Consider the following 16,106-nt stretch of genomic DNA (forward strand, 5'->3'; position numbering starts at 1 on the left):
ACCATTACTATTTTATTCTACATATGAGGAAACTAAGGGTACAGAAATACAAAATAAGCTGCTCAAGATTATGCAGCTAGTAAGTGGCATGAGACAAGTTTCAAACCCCAGCAATCTGGCTCCAGAGTCGGGGCTCTTAATAGGGGACCAATTTTCAGTCATCTTCTCATACTTATTTCATGATACCAGCCACCTTGCATTTCACAAGGATTGAGCAGAGTGAGATGGTCAAAATGTCAAATACAAACAAAAACAAAAACAAAACAACAACAACAAAAACCCGTGACTTCGGCAGGGGCCCTGAGTTTAGCTTTGCGAAGTGGGTCTGGACCAGAAAGCTCAGAGGAGAACGTGATAGTAACCCACTGAGCTACCAGAGCATGGCTATGAAGGCAGAGGAAGGCAGAGCTATCAACCAGACTGTGTGGAAAAACAGCAGCAGGCTCTGGCAGCAGGTGGGAAGGAGGAGTGAGAGGGAAGCACGACTTTCCGGCAGCGTCCATCTGTTGTCTTGTCGCTTGTCTGACGGTAGAATTTAGCTGGTGACTTCTGAAAGCAAACTGCCCTTCACCTTAGAACATACCGTTGACAAACAATAACAGTACTTACAAGTGAAGAAGTGAAGAGCTGGCTTGTTCACTTAGTGGTTCTTGGTGGAAATGGGGCAGAGAACTTTCTATTCAGAAACTCTCAGAACACAGACCAGCCATCAGCTTCACTGAAATACCCCCAAAGCCTGAAAGCCTCTTGTACTAATAATAAATTCCACCTTTCTGTGGCTTCTCGACCTAAAGATTGTCAGAAGAGATAGGAGAGGGGAGAACCCTTCCCCGCTGCCTGGCGAGCCCCCAGTCAGGACAACTCAGAGATCCCCAGGTTTGCACTTGGGTGCATCAATACCTCTGCAAATGAGTTTGGGTGTTGAAATAAACGGTTAACTGTTTTAAAACCAATAAAGTTTCTTTTATCAACTCAACCCATTGAACTCTCTTTGCAATAGCGCTGTTTGTTTCTTTTTAATTCTTTCATCTGGTCTTCCTCTGACCAGAGTGCCTCCCTAGTGTTCCTAGAGAAGTGCTTTGTTGAGGGAATCTTGGCCTGGTCGTTAGGATAAAGAAGTTGATTTCCCTCATCCCTGGTACTGTGAAGGTCAAGTTGACCAGCCTTGGGCAAGTCCTTAAACTTTCTGGTCCTCTCTGCTGCCCTGTCTGCTTCTCTAAAGCATGCTGTTTCCTCAGTGAAAGATTCATTCAAGTACAAAGAGTCAAGATGTGAAATCTTCCAAGCCTGCTGTGCCTGTTGCCTTCTGCACACCCTCAACTCTGCCCTTAAGTTATTAGTTCAGAAGGGTTTGCAGACTTATAGACAGGCAGTTCTTTTAGCCTTCAAGTAAGTGACAAGCTATCCTGCCCCAAATCTGTTCACAGTGCTTGACACAGATTGAGCAACAGTGCATTCACTCTTGCTGGATCTGCACATATCTCCTGGAACATTTTCCTTTACTTTGTTTTACACCCAGGACACAACTCGTCAAATTACTGATCTGGTCTATCTCGGTAGCCTTTTATTTTATTTTATTTTATTTTATTTTATTTTATTTTATTTTATTTTATTTTATTTTATTTTATTTTATTTATTTATTTTGTTCAAAGATTGTAACCTGCCTGACAGGAACTGTATTTGCATTCAGATGGGAAATTGCTTTCTCAGCTCAGCTATTTCACTTCATCTTATACCAATGAAGAACTTGTTTTCATATAAGAATTCATAGGAGCGATAAAGGTGACTACAGCATAAGCCCAAATCACAAGAAGTTGACAGGTACCGGGGTTAATTGATTTCAGTTCACTTTAAAAGTCAGTACATCTTCTTTCCTGCTTCTAGTTCCCAGGTCGAAGCTCCTGTAAACTAATGGACGGTTTTGGTTTTACCAGGATTCCTTAATCCACAGGCCAGATGTGTTAAATCTCCCCTAGGCTTCTCTTAACAAAGTGACAGCAGGTTTTAATCTTCCTGTACACACTGTGGCAGCTGTGCAAACATTTCATTAACAAAAGTGGGAATCATTAAACCTGTGGGTAACTTGCACATAGCATTTGATATCAGTAGACCTTAAGATGCCCCAAAGAAAGGATAAATTTGTGCACCTTAAACTCTACTTTATTTCAAAAAGCTTGAATAGTCATAGCAAAGAAATTAAACTCCATCTAGGAAATTAAAATATGTAAGACGGATTTCTGAATTAGTATTCAGTTACAAAATTCTCTAAAATCATATTGCAGCAGAAATAAAACAAAGCAACTTCCAGGCAAAAGCTCACATTCTGGATTGAGAAGCTATAGAACGTGAGGCAGGCAAGGCTTTTAAATGAAAAACTGTTTAATATTTTAATGCTATCATCCATAAGGTTTTGGAATTATGTGGACATTTCTTCTCAAGATACAAAATTGTTCAAAGATAGCTGCAAAGTTGACACTGGGCTTTGATTTGTCTTGGTTTTATTACCACTAATCTGATTTATTATGTTTATTTCATAGTTCTCCTCCTCTCTGAAAATTTTTAATACATTGCTGACATTTTATTAGTTGAAAAAATTTTATATCAAAAATCTGCCTATGTATTCTGTACTTACTAGTGTGAAAAGTGAGGACAAATCCCTACTGCCTTCCTAGTTCATTTTTATTTGAACATAACTCACTGTGTGCACCAAGAGAAAAACTTATTACTCATTTTCTATTTAAAAGATACAGGCTACTGTATTTTTTGGTGTATACCTCTTCTGCCATGCAGTCCTTCTTAATCCAAGAGAGAAAAATCACATTTTCCTTAATCCTCCCATTGGACTTTTTATACCTCCTTCATAGGATTCACAAGAGTTCACTACACATACATGTTACTCTTTAACTACCTAGTTAACTCCTTGAGGCCAGGGCTGATTCAAAGTCATGTTTACCTAAAACCAACACTTAGCCACAAATGTCCAGTGAGTGAAGCCCTTGGGTGAACCACAACGCATATGGTGGTAATCTTATATTCCTCCTGTTCAGTTTTTCCTTTCAGTTAATATAGACTTTTATCCCCAGTTGTGTGCTTGGTCTGGGTAAGAGTATAGGGTTGGATGAAAAAAGGGTAAAAGACACAGTCTCTACCTCTAAAGGGCCTAAATTTTAGAAAGGAAATTTGCAAATCAACAGATGTATTTGGCAGATTTGATTTTGAAAATTCTTGTAGTTATTTTGGTTTAAATTAATTTGTATTACTTTTTAGAAGATTTCTTCAAAAAAATCCAATTAAGTTTAAACAAAAAGGCGCAATCTCTGCAATTCTCCTTTGTCTTCCCTGTAATTGATATTGATTTTTATTTAGCAAAGCAGTTGAATTCCACTATGCATTAGGCCTGTGCCTGAGGGACCAGTACTGAGGGAAATTGTGTAGGTCTAATGCTTATAAAACTTTTCAAATATTAGTGTCTTTAGGAACAATCTGGGGTGCCTGCATATTCCAGGGACTTGTGACAAGGGAATTTGTTTCTGCAGATTTGGTATGAGGCCCAGGAAAGTGGTATCTAACAAGTTTCTCACTCATCCCCACCAATATACTCATAGAGCAGCTCCATGTGATTCTGATATAGGTGATCCATAAACTACAGAGAGAAAACCTCATTTTAGGCCAGCCCAACCCACTGCCCACCTAATAACTCATTTTCAATGTAGACATAAGTACTTAGTTCCTAAAACTAACTGCCGGTTCCTGGGAATGGGGTGAGGAAGGGATATCTGCAAGGAAGTGACATTTGAGTTAGGCACTACTTGGTGAGAACAGATGATTCAGAGAAAACTTTCCGAACACAAGGAACAGAAACAAAAAGGGTTGGGGTTGAAAAGGATAATGTATAGCAAGGAAACAGCAATTAGGCTGGGGTTTCTCGAATAAAGGATACCTGAAGAGTAGGAAGAGTCCCAGCCCTACTATTTCCTAGCTGAATGACCTTCAAATGGTGCATAACCTCTTTGAAACTCAATTTCCTCACCAGTAAAATGGTGATAATAACACCCATCAAGCTGTAAGAATTAAGCAAGGTATATGTAAAGTACATAGCATAACACTTGGAACAAAGCAGGCCCTTGGGAAATGATAGTTGTTATTATTAATACTATCCATATGGTTGGAATTTTCCATCAGTAAAGTGACTCCATGAACATAAGGTAAAAAAGGAGAATAGGAAATTCAAAAAAACCCGTTGATATGGTTTGGTTCTGTGTCCCCACCCAAATCTCATCTTGTATTGTAATCCCCACACGTCGAGGGAGGGACCTGGTGGGAGGTGATTGGATCATGGGGGCAGTTTCCCTCATGCTGTTCTCCTGATAGTGAGTTCTCACAAAAGATTATGGTTTTAAAAGTGTGGAACTTCCCCCCTCCCTCTCTCCTGCTGCCATGCAAGACATGCCTTGCTTCCCCTTTGCCTTCACCATGATTGAAAGTTTCGTAAGGCTTTTCGAGCCATGCAGAGCTGTGAGTCAATTAAACCCTCTTTCTTTATAAATTACCCAGTCTCAGGTAGTATATTTATAGCAGAGAACAGACTCATACAGAGAATTGGTATGGGGTTAGTGGGATATTGCTATAAAAATAACCTGAAAATGTGGAAGCAACTTTAGAATTGGGCAAGAGGCAGAGTTTGGAAGAGTTTGGAGGGCTCAGAAGAAGAAAGAACAATGTGGGAACATTTGGAACTTACCAGAGACTTGGAGAGCTCAGAAGACAAAAAGATGTGGGAAAGTTTGGAACTTCCTAGAGACTTGTTGAATGGTCAACCAAAATGCTAATAGTGATATGAACAATAAGGTCCAGGCTAAGGTGGTCTCAGATGGAGATGAGGAACTTATTGGGAACTGGAGAAAAGGTCTCTTTTGCTATGTTTTAGAAAGAGACTGGTGGCATTTTGCCCTTTCCATAGAGATATGTGGAACTTTGATCTTGAGAGAGATGATTTGAAATTGGAACTTATGTTTCAAAGGGAAGCAGAGTATAAAGGTTTGGAAAATTTGCAGCCTGACCACGTGGTACAAAAGAGAAACCCATTTTCTGGGGAGGAATTCAAGACAGCTGCAAAAATTTGCATAAGTAACATGGAGCCAAATGTTAATTGCCAAGACAATGGAGAAAATGACTCCAGGGCATGTCAGAGATCTTGGGGACAGCCCCTCCCATCTCAGGCCCACAGGACTAGAAGAAAAAAATGGTTTTGTTGATCAGGACCATGGCCCCTTCAGGACTTGGTGCCCTGCATCCCAGCCACTCCAGCTCCAGCTGTGGGTAAATGGGGACAACACACATCTCAGGCCATTGCTTCAGAGGGTACAAGCCCCAAGCTTTGGCAGTTTCCATGTGGTGTTAGGCCTGTGGGTATGCAGAAGACAAAAGTTGAGCTTTGGGACCTCTGCCTGGATTTCAGAGGATATATGGAAATACCTGGCTGTCCAAACAGAAGTCCACTGCAGGGATGAAGCCCTTATGGAGAACTTCTGATAGGGCAGTGCAGAAGGGAAATGTGGGTTCAGAGCTCCCACACAGAGTCTCCACTGGAGCACTACCTAGTGGATCTGTGAGAAGAGGGCCATCATTCTCCAGACCTCAGAATGGTAGATCCACCAACAGCTTGCACCATGCACCTGGAAACGCTGCAGGCACTCAACCCCAGCTCGTGAAAGCATCCAAAGGGGCTGTAGCCTGCAGTACCACAGGGGCAGAGCTGCTCAAGGCCTTGGGAGCCCACCCTTTGCATCACTGTGCCCAGGATGTGAGACATGGAGTCAAAGGAGATCATTTTGGAGCTTTAAGACTTAATGACTGCCCTATTGGGTTTTGGACTTGCATGGGGCCTGTGACACCTTTGTTTTGGCTAGTTTCTCTTATTTGTAATGGGAACATTTACCCAATGCCTGTACCCTCATTGTATCTTGAAAGTAACTAACTTGCCTCTGATTTTACAGGCTCACAGGTGGAAGGGACTTGCCTTGTCTCAGATGAGACTTTAGATGTAGACTTTTGAGTAAATGCTAGAATGAGTAAAGACTTTGGGGGACTGTTGGGAAGGCATGATTGGTTTTGAAATGTGAAAAGGTCATGAGATTTGGGAGGGATGAGGGGCTGAATAATATGGTTTGGTTCTGGGTCCCCACCCAAATCTCTTGCTGAATTGTAATCCCCATGTATTGAGGGAGGGATGGGGTGGCAGGTGATTGAATCACGGGGGCAGTTTCTCCCATGCTGTTCTTTTGATAGTGAGGAAGTTCTCATGAGAGCTGATGGTTTTAAAGTGTGGCAAGTTATCATGCTCTCTCTCTTGTGCCACCATGTAAGATGTGCTTTGCTTCCCTTTGACCTTCTCCCAAGACTGTAAGTTTCCTGAGGCTACCCTGCCATGGAGAACTGAGTCAATTAAACCTCCTTTTTTAAATAAATTACCCAGTCTCAGATAGTATCTTTATAACAGTGTGAGAATGAACTAATACACACATCTATTTTACTTATTCATGAATTATCAAGATAATTGAGGTACAACTTCAGCTGAGTTTTAATCTACCTGTTCATTGAGCTGCAACTCTGGACTACTTAAAATGGGTCCAACACTAGACAATTCTCTCTGTTCTCTTTCTCCTTTTCAATGTGTAGACACAGCTAGAAAGTAACTTTTTTCTACTTCATCAAAGAATAAAACATCTGAATCCTGACATCCTGGCCTAGTCATGAGCCATACTTCCATTGCACAAACAGCACCCTGTTTCTCCAATAATGAACACTCCCTATGACCTAGAGGCTGAAGTCTGAGTTTCTTAGAAGAACCTGCACAGTTTCCACTGTCTGGCTGCTGCCTCCTCTCTGACCACTAACTTGAGGTAATGTGACATTTCAGTAGAATAAAGCTTTCGAGAACATAGCTATAGCTCACATATCTTCTTCCCCTCAAAGCATAAAACTATTAGCTAAAGCTGAAATTGTAAATAGGCAATGTTTATTATATCAAATGAGTTATATTTTGTAAGTACTTTGAATACTGCCTAGCTCTTGGTAGGTGCTATCTACATGCTAAGTAAACTAAACTAAAAAATAAAATAATAAAATATTTTCAATCTTGTAAGGAAGGGAGCCACATTACATGCTCATTCTCTTCCCTCTTTTCAAAATTGCTCCTAAAATATTAAGATAATCTGGTTTGTGTGATTTCTTTTTCTATGTTTTGATTATTCCAAAATACATCACTTAGGGAAGTCTTTTTCAGCCCAATAATGGGATCAGTATGTAGTCTGGTGAATTATTAGAGCTGAGAAGAGACAAAGGAAGGGAGCAAGCAGATATTAAAGAATCAGCATTTTATTACTGTTTTGCAGAGAAGTGGTTGAGAATCACGGTTGTAGGATTTTCAGAAATCTGCTCTCCATGCAGGCTGCATGATGTAAATCTAAGTTCATTACCTTCCCTATCTGTTCTCAAAGTCTGTGATGGACTAAAATTATACTCTTGTTTTAGGCTGCTCTTTGTCCCTACTTTGACTATTGCAAAGTATCTCAGATACATTTCTGAACATCATAGCAACATCCACTATACATGTAAAATCTAGCAGGTTGGCAGGGCATACATCTTCACGGAAGCAGGGGTGTGAAATTTTATGCATAGTAAGCTATAAACAAGAAGAGCTGTGATGTGCCAAAATATGGAAGACATATTTTCCTCTGTATATTCACATTAAATATAAGTCTGTAGCCTCAGTAAACTTAAGAGCACCTTTTTGAGGATGTTCTAATTTGTGTTCTTCCTGTACACAATGGGGCTTTACCATTAGCAAGTTATTTTTCTTACCTCTTCTGGAACTTCTTAGAGAAGTTTCTCTTCAACTTACTTTTGTGACTCCATAATTTTGTTTTAATTACCCTTGTGAGTGTTTTAATTTATAGCCTCAATAGGTTATAAATAGCCACCTGGCCCGATCATTTGTCTCATAATTGGGGATTGTTGAGTAGGTAGAAATCAACATCCATGAAATTCCTGATCCCTGGAACTTTTGACACAGTCACAGCTTAGTGGAAGAGAGAAGACATTGAAAAGTAAAGTACAGCACTCATTTCAAATACAGTGCTCACTGAGTACTTATTTTGTGCCAGACACTACACTGAGTATTTTTCCTGCAATAATTCCCACAACTCTGTAAGGTAGAGACTAGTATTATCCCCATTTTAATGTCCCTTAAGTACACAAATTCTCTCTCCAAAGGGTGCTTACAGTGGAAGTTGAAGAAGTGGTGTGGGCAATGCAAGACTGTCTTTCCTACCCCTTTCAATGCCTCTTTCCTTGACATCAGGTAGAAAACAAGTACTGTAGTGGCTTACTTAATTTTTTGGTTCTTATTAAGGGGTTTTCCTGTGGGCGTAGTTGTTCAATTTGGCCTTTCTAGGGTTGGGGGCTATTGATAGAGAATTTTTCTTTTTTAGCCTTCTTGATTCACCTCCTCTTCTACCCCAATTTGATAAACGACAAAATTGAGAGAAGGGAGGAAATTGTGAGCAGTCAGTGTGAAACTTTATATTTGACTCATTTGATTCACCCCAGATTTTCTGCAGTTGAAGATACCAAGAAGCGAAAATACCTTGATGTCAAGACTGAATGAAACAGATTTGATGCATGACAAGACTGTGAATGGGAATAGTGCTCAGACTTCTTTTTAGAGACTGCATAAGAATAGACACGTCTAGGACCTGAATGTCTCTCTAATCCTTAAGAGTCAGATGGAAAATGCCCTCAGTCCTGAGGCTTGGTTTTCTATCATGAGAATCTTGGGAATAGTTATCTTTTCTTGTTTTATACGTAAAGTTCTGTGTGTATCATTAATTTTCATTTGCTTATTTATTTTCTTTTTTTTTTTTAACTTTTATTTTAGGTTCAAAGGTAAAGGTGAAGGTTTCTTATATAGGTAAACTCATGCCATGGGGGTTTGTCATATAGATTATTTCATCACCACGCATTAAGCCTAGTACCCAATAGTATTTTTTTCTGCTCCACTTCCCCCTCCCAACCTCCTCCCTCAAGTGGACTCCAGTGGCAGTTTTTCACTTCTTTGTGTTTATGAGTTCTCATCGTTTAGCTCCCACTTATAAGTGAGAACATGTGGTATTTGCTTTTCTGTTCCTGCATTAGTTTGCTAAGGATAACTCCAGCTCCATCAATGTCCCTGCAAAGCACATGATCTTGTTCCTTTTTATGGCTGCATAGTATTCCATGGTATATATGTAGGATATTATTATTATGCATTCTATCATTGATGGGCATTTAGGTTGACTTCATGTATTTGTTACTGTGAATAGTGCTGCAATGAACATTCACGTGAATGTGTTTTTATGGCAGAACAATTTATATGCTTTTGGGTATATACCCAGTAATGGAATTACTGGGTCAAATGATAGTTCTGCTTTTAACTCTTTGAGAAATTGCCACACTGCTTTCCACAATGTTTGAACTAAGTGACACTCCTACCAACAGCATATAAATATTCCCCTTTCCCCACGAACTTACCAGCATCCATTAGTTTTTGACTGTTTAGTAATAGCCATTCTGACTTTTGTGAGATGGTATCTCATTGTGGTTTTTATTTACATTTCTCTAATGATCAGTGATGCTGAAGTTTTTATTTCATATGCTTTTTGGCTGCATGTATGTCTCCTTTTGTAAAGCATATGTTCATGTCATTTGTCCACTTTTTAGTGAGGTTGTTTGTTTTTCTCTTGTAAATTTAAGTTCCTTCTAGATGCTGAATATTAGGCCTTTGTTGAATGCATAGTTTACATATATATGTGTGTGTGTGTGTGTGTGTGTGTGTGTGTATATATATTTTTCCTTTTTTTACCATTCTGTAGGTTGTCCAGTCACTCTGATGATAGTTTCTTTTGCTGTGCAGAAGCTCTTCAGTTTAATTAGATCACATTTGTCAACTTTTGCTTTTGTTGCAATTGCTGTTGGTGTTTTTGTCATGAAATCTTTGCTGTTCCTATGTTCAAGGTGGTATTTACAAGTTGTCTTCCAAGGTATTTATAATTTTGTGTTTTACATTGAAGTCATTAATTCATCTTCAGTTAATTTTTTTATGTGGCGTTAAGAAATGGTCCAGATTGAATCTTCTGCATATGGCTAGCCAATTATCCCAGCATCATTTATTAAATAGGGAGTCTTTTCCCCATTGCTTGCTTTTGTCAGCTTTGCCAAAGAACAGATGGTTGTAAGTGTGTAGCCTTGTTTCTGGGCTCTCTATTCTGTTCCACTGGTGCCTGTTTTTGTGTTGGTATCATGTTGTTTTAATTACTGTAGCCCTGTAATATAGTTGAAAGTTGGATAATGTGATGCCTCCAGCTTTTTTCTTTTTGCTTAGGATTGCCTTGGCTATTTGGGTTCTTTTTGGATTCCATATGAATTTTAAAATATTTTGTGTAGTTCTGTGAAGAATGTCATTTGTAGTTTTATAGAAATAGCATTGAATCTATAAATTGCTTTGGGCAGTATGGCCATTTTAATGCCATGAATTCTTCCTATCCCTGAATATGGAATGTTTTTCCATTTGTTTGTGTCTTCTCTCATTTCTCTGACCAGTGTTTTATAATTCTCATTGTAGAAATCTTTCACATTCCAGGTTAACTGCATTCCTACTTATTTTATGCTTTCTGTGGCAATTGTGAATGGGATTACCTTCCTGATTTGGCTGTTGCTGGTGTGTAGGGATGCTATTGATTTTTCTACATTGATTTTGTATCCTAAGACATTGCTAAAGTTGTTTATTGGATGAAGGAGCTTTTGGGACAAGACTATGGGGTTTTCTCGACATAAAATCATGTCATCTACAAACAGGGATAGTTTGACTTCCTGCCTTCCTATTTGAATGCCTTTTATTTATTTCTCTTGCCTGATTTCTCTGGAAAGAAGTTCCAATATTATGTTGAATAGCAGTGGTAATAGAGGGCATACTTGTCTTGTGCCAGTTTTCAAAGGGAATGCTTCCAACTTTTGCCCATTCATTGTGATGTTGGCTGTGGATTTGTCATGGATGGCTTTTAATATTTTGTGGTATGTTTCTTCATTGCCTAGTTTATTGAGAGCTTTTAACATGAAGTGACATTAAATTTTATTAAAATCCTTATCTGCATCTATTGAAATAATCATGTGGTTTTTGTCATTAGTTCTGTTTATATGATGAATCACATTTATTGATTTGTGTATGTTGAACCAATCTTCTATCCTGGGGATTAAGCCTACTTGATTGTGATCGATTAGTTTTTGAGGTGCTGCTGGATTTAATTTGCAAGTGTTTTGTTGATGATTTTTACATCAATTTTTATCAAGGATATTGGCCTGAAGTTCCTTTTTTTTTTTTTTTTCTTTTAATTGTATCTCTGCCAGGCTTGGTATCAGGATGATGCTGGCCTCATAGAATAGAATAAGTTAATGAGGAGTCCTTTCTTCTCAATTTTTTAATGATAGTTTTAGTAGGAATGGTACCAGGTGTTATGTGAATGGTAGATTTCAACTGTGGCTTTTTTTTTTTTTTGGTTAGTAGGATATTTATTACTTATTCAATTTTAGAGCTCATTACTAGTTTGTTCAGGTAATTAGTTTCTTCCTGGTTCTGTCATAAGGGAGTGCATATGTCCACAAATTTATCCATTTCTTCTAGGCTTTCTACTTTATGTTCATTGAGGTTTTCATTGTTGTCTCTGATGCTTATTTGCATTTCTGTGAGGTCAGTGATAACATCCTCTTTGTCATTTCTAATTGTGTTTATTTGGATATTCTCTCTTTTTTTTTTCTTTATTAGTGTAGCTGGTAGATTATTTTATTAATTTAAAAAATCAATTCTAGGATTTGCTGATATTTTGAATGTTCTTTTATGTCTCGATTTCCTTCCATTCAGGTCTGATTTTGGTTATTTCTTATCTTCTGCTAGCTTTTGCATTCATTTATTCTTGCTTCTCTAATTCTTTCAATTGTTATGTTAGGTTGTTAATTTGATATATTTCCAACTTTTTAATGTGAGCATTTAGTGTCATTAATTTTCTCCTATCACTGCCTTAGCTGTGCCCCAGATTCTGGTATGTTGTATATTTGTTCTCATTAGTTTCAAAGAACATTATTTCTGCCTTAATATCATTATTAACCCAAAAGTCATTCAGAAGCATGTTGTTTAATTTCCATGTAATCGCATGGTTTTGAGTGATTTTCTTAGTCTTAACTTCTACTTTTATTGCATTGTGATCCAAGAGTGTGTTTGGTATGATTTGAGTTCTTTTCTATTTTCTGAGGATTGCTTTATGTCCAATTATGTAGTTAATATTTGAGTATGTGCCATTTGGTGGTAAGAAGAATGTACATTCTGTTGTTTTTGGTGGGGAGTTCTGTAGAGGTCTATCAGGTCCATGTGATTCGATGTTGAGTTTAGGTCTTGAATATCTTTGTTAATTTTCCACCTTAATGATCTGTCTAATACTGCCAGTGAAGTGATGAAGTGTCCCAATAATATTGGGAATAATAGTGGGAATCTAAGTCTCTTTGTAGGTCTCTAAGAATTTGCTTCATGTTCTTGTTGATATGAACCCTTTACCATTATGCAATTCTCTTGTCTTTTTAGATCTGTTTTCTTAAAGCCTATTTTGTCTGAAAGTAGAATTGGAACCCCTGCTTTTTTTCTGTTTTCCATTTGTTTAGTAGATTTTCCTCTATCCCTTTATTTTGAGTTGATGTGTGTCATTACATGTGAAATGGGTCTCTTAAAGACAGCATACCATTGGGTCATGCTTGTTTATACAGCTTGCCATATTGTGTCTTTTAAATGGAACATTTAGCTAATTTACATTCAAGAATTGTATTTATATGTGGGGATTTCACCTTGTCATTGTGTTGTTAGCTGGCTACTATGCTGGCTTATTTATGTGATTTCTTTATAGTGTCACTGGTCTGTATTTTAGTAGGTTTTTGTATTAGCTCAACATTTGCTTATCTAAAAACGATTATATTTATTCTTTGTTTAGGAAGTTTAGTTTGACTAAATAAGAAATTCTTGGTTGAATATTTTTTTCTTTAATAACGTTGACCGCAGGCTCCAAACGTCTTCTGACTTGTAGGGTTTCAGCTGAGAGGTCCACTATTAGCCTGATGGGGTTTCCTTTGTAGGTGACCTGCCGTGTCTCTCTAGCTGCCTTTAGCATTCTTTCATTCATTTTAACCTTGGAGAATCTGATAATTATGGTCTTGGGGATGATCTTCTCATGTAAAACCTTGCAGGGGTTCTCTATATTTTCTGAATTTCACTGTTGGACTTTTTAGAAAGCTTAGGGAAGTTTTCATGGATGATATCCTAAAATATGTTTTCCAAGTTGTTTGCTTTCTCCCCCTTCCTTTTAGAAATGCCAGTTATTCATACATTTGGTCTCTTTACATAATCCCATACTTCTCAGAAGTTTTGTTTATTTCTTTTTTCTTTATTTTTGTTTGACTGTCAGAAACCAGTCTTCAAGTTCTGAATTTTTTCCTTATCTTGTTCTATTATGCTGTTAATACTTGTAATTGCATGGTGAAATTTTTGTATTGTGTTTTCAGTTCTGTCAGATCCTTTAGGTTCCTTTTTATACTGGCTATTTTGTCCTTCAGCTGGTGTATCATTTTATTGTGATTGTTAGTTTCCTAGGATTAGGTTTTGCTGTTCTCCAGAATCTCAGTGATTTTTGTTCCTATCCATATTCTGAATTATATTTATTTTATTTTAGCCAGCTCAGCCTGTTTAAGAACTCTTGCTGGATAACCGGTGCAGCCATTGGAGGACATATGACACTCTGGCTATTTGAGTTACCAGAGTTTTTGCATTGGTTCTTTCTCATCTCTGCATGCGGATTTTCATTTAACTGCAGTGTAGATTAAGTACAGTCAACAGACTTCTTTTCTGGATGTTTACACAGGGCCAAGGCTTTGTTCAGGATCTTTATTTGAAACTGACTTATTTTCTCTGGTTTCACAGTGAGATATGTTAGCAAGGTATTTTTGGTGTTGAAGCTTTGGAGTGTGATCCAGTAGGTGGCGCTTAGGCATATCTGTTGGTTGGCAGACACTTGCTCAGTTGTGTGGCTCTCCTATGTTTCCTCACAGTTGCAGTCATGTTCTCTCTCAATGTGGTGAAATCGTGGGTTCCTCTTCCCTTTAGTGCTAGCTGTAGATTGTGGCTTGGCACTCCTGCACTGCCCACAACTCTGGGGCAATCTCAGGATTTATGTTTCTCCCACAACTTGGAGACAGCAGAGGAAGGGACCTTAGTAGTGGTTGTGGCCCGGGGTCTTTTGCTTGATTCCTGGGGGCTCCACTCCAGAGAGATGCAGACCAACAATAACTCAGTGCAATCATTCCAGGATAAAAGGTCTGTGCTGTTGGTCCAAGTCAGGGCTTCTCTGTCTGGTGACAAGCAGTAGGGGTGTGTGGGACCCATGGGAGACAGACTGGCCTCCTCTTCTTGGGTCAACTGCAGCTTGTTGGAGGTGTGGATAAGGCACTAGGGTCTTTGCTTCTTTGTTAGTCTGAGGGGTAACAAGGGTAGTCTTACTGCAGAGGCAGTGGCAGAGAGGCTTTCAGTTGCCCCTAGGGGCTCTATCCAGAGAGTTGCAGTGCTGCTGCTACAGGCTCAATAGCTCTGGAAAGAGGTGGCTGGAGCCCAGGCCTGGAGGACCTGCCTGGTGAGGAGATATAGAAATGGGCACCCACGTAATAGTCTGGTCACTTTTTGTAGGGATGCTGTGGTATGCTGGGGGTCTGCTCCAGTCTCTAGTCTCTTTGGATATTCCAGTACCTGGAGGTATCATTAGTGAAGGCTGTGAAACAGCAAAGATGGAAGGCTGCCCCTCCCTCTGGGAGCTCTGTTCCAGGAAGGTACGGACCTGTTGCAGGCTCATATGCCCCTTTAGGAGGTGGCTGGAGAACCTGGTTGGGATAACCCACTCAGTGATGAGAAACAGAATTGGGGACCTGATTTAAAATGCAACCTGGCCATGTTTTTGTAGAGCAGCTGTGCTGTGCTGTTCTCTGCTGGAGATCCACTCAAGTCCCCAGTTGCCTCGGAGTCTCCAAAGCCCAAAGGGTGGAATGAGTGAGTCGCCCAAATGGCATAGATGGCGTCCTATCCCTCCCTCTGGGAACTCCGTCTCAGGGAGGTTTTGATACCTCTGTCAGCCAAAAACACCGGTGGGGGTAGGTGGGGGCCGCAGTTAGGAGGTGCTGCCCTGTGTCAAGGAATGGGATCAGAGACTCACTTAGAACAGCAGTCTGGCCATATTTTCTTAGAGCAGCTGTGCTGTGCTTGGGATCTGCTCAAGCCCATGGATGCATCAGACTCTCCAACGTCCAAAGGGTGAAACAGCTAAGTTGCCCAAACAGGAAAGATGGCATCCTACTCCCCCCTCTGGAAGCTCCATCCCAGGGAGGTTTGAAATGTCTGTCAGCTAGAGAACACTGGCAGGGGTAGCTGGAGACCAGAGTTGGGATGGCCCACCTAGTGAGGAAGAACAGGATTAAGGAACCACTTACAAAAACATTCTGGTTACATTTTTGTAGAGCTGCTGTTCTGTGCTGGGGGCTTGCTTCAGACCCCAATTACCTCAGACTCTCCAAAGTCCAAAGGCTGGAACAGCTAAGTTGGCCAAACAGCAAAAATGGTGACCCACCCCTCCCCGCAGGAGTTCTGTCTCACACTACTACCAGCAGCTGGCTGTAGTTTCAAGCCAATGGGTCTTATCCTGTGAGCTCCTATGAATGTGGGGCCTGAAGACTGTTGTTGCTCAGCCTCCTGGATTCAGCTCCTTTCCTAGAGCACTGCACTGAGGTCTAATCTCCCACTTTGCTGGAGTTGCAGCTGCTTTTGCCGGGAAGCCTGAAAGGCCTTGCTATCTAAGGCTCCAAAATATCCACATGTGCTTGAGAAGCTGCTCTGCAGAGACTCCACATAGCTCTGTGTGTCAGACTTAAGGCCCCAGTGGAGTGGGTCCATGAGGCAGTCTCCTGACCAGAGAGTTGCAAAGATTTATGGGAGA

Source organism: Rhinopithecus roxellana, chromosome 7 (genome assembly GCF_007565055.1).
Source record: "Rhinopithecus roxellana isolate Shanxi Qingling chromosome 7, ASM756505v1, whole genome shotgun sequence".
Lineage (NCBI taxonomy): Eukaryota > Metazoa > Chordata > Mammalia > Primates > Cercopithecidae > Rhinopithecus > Rhinopithecus roxellana.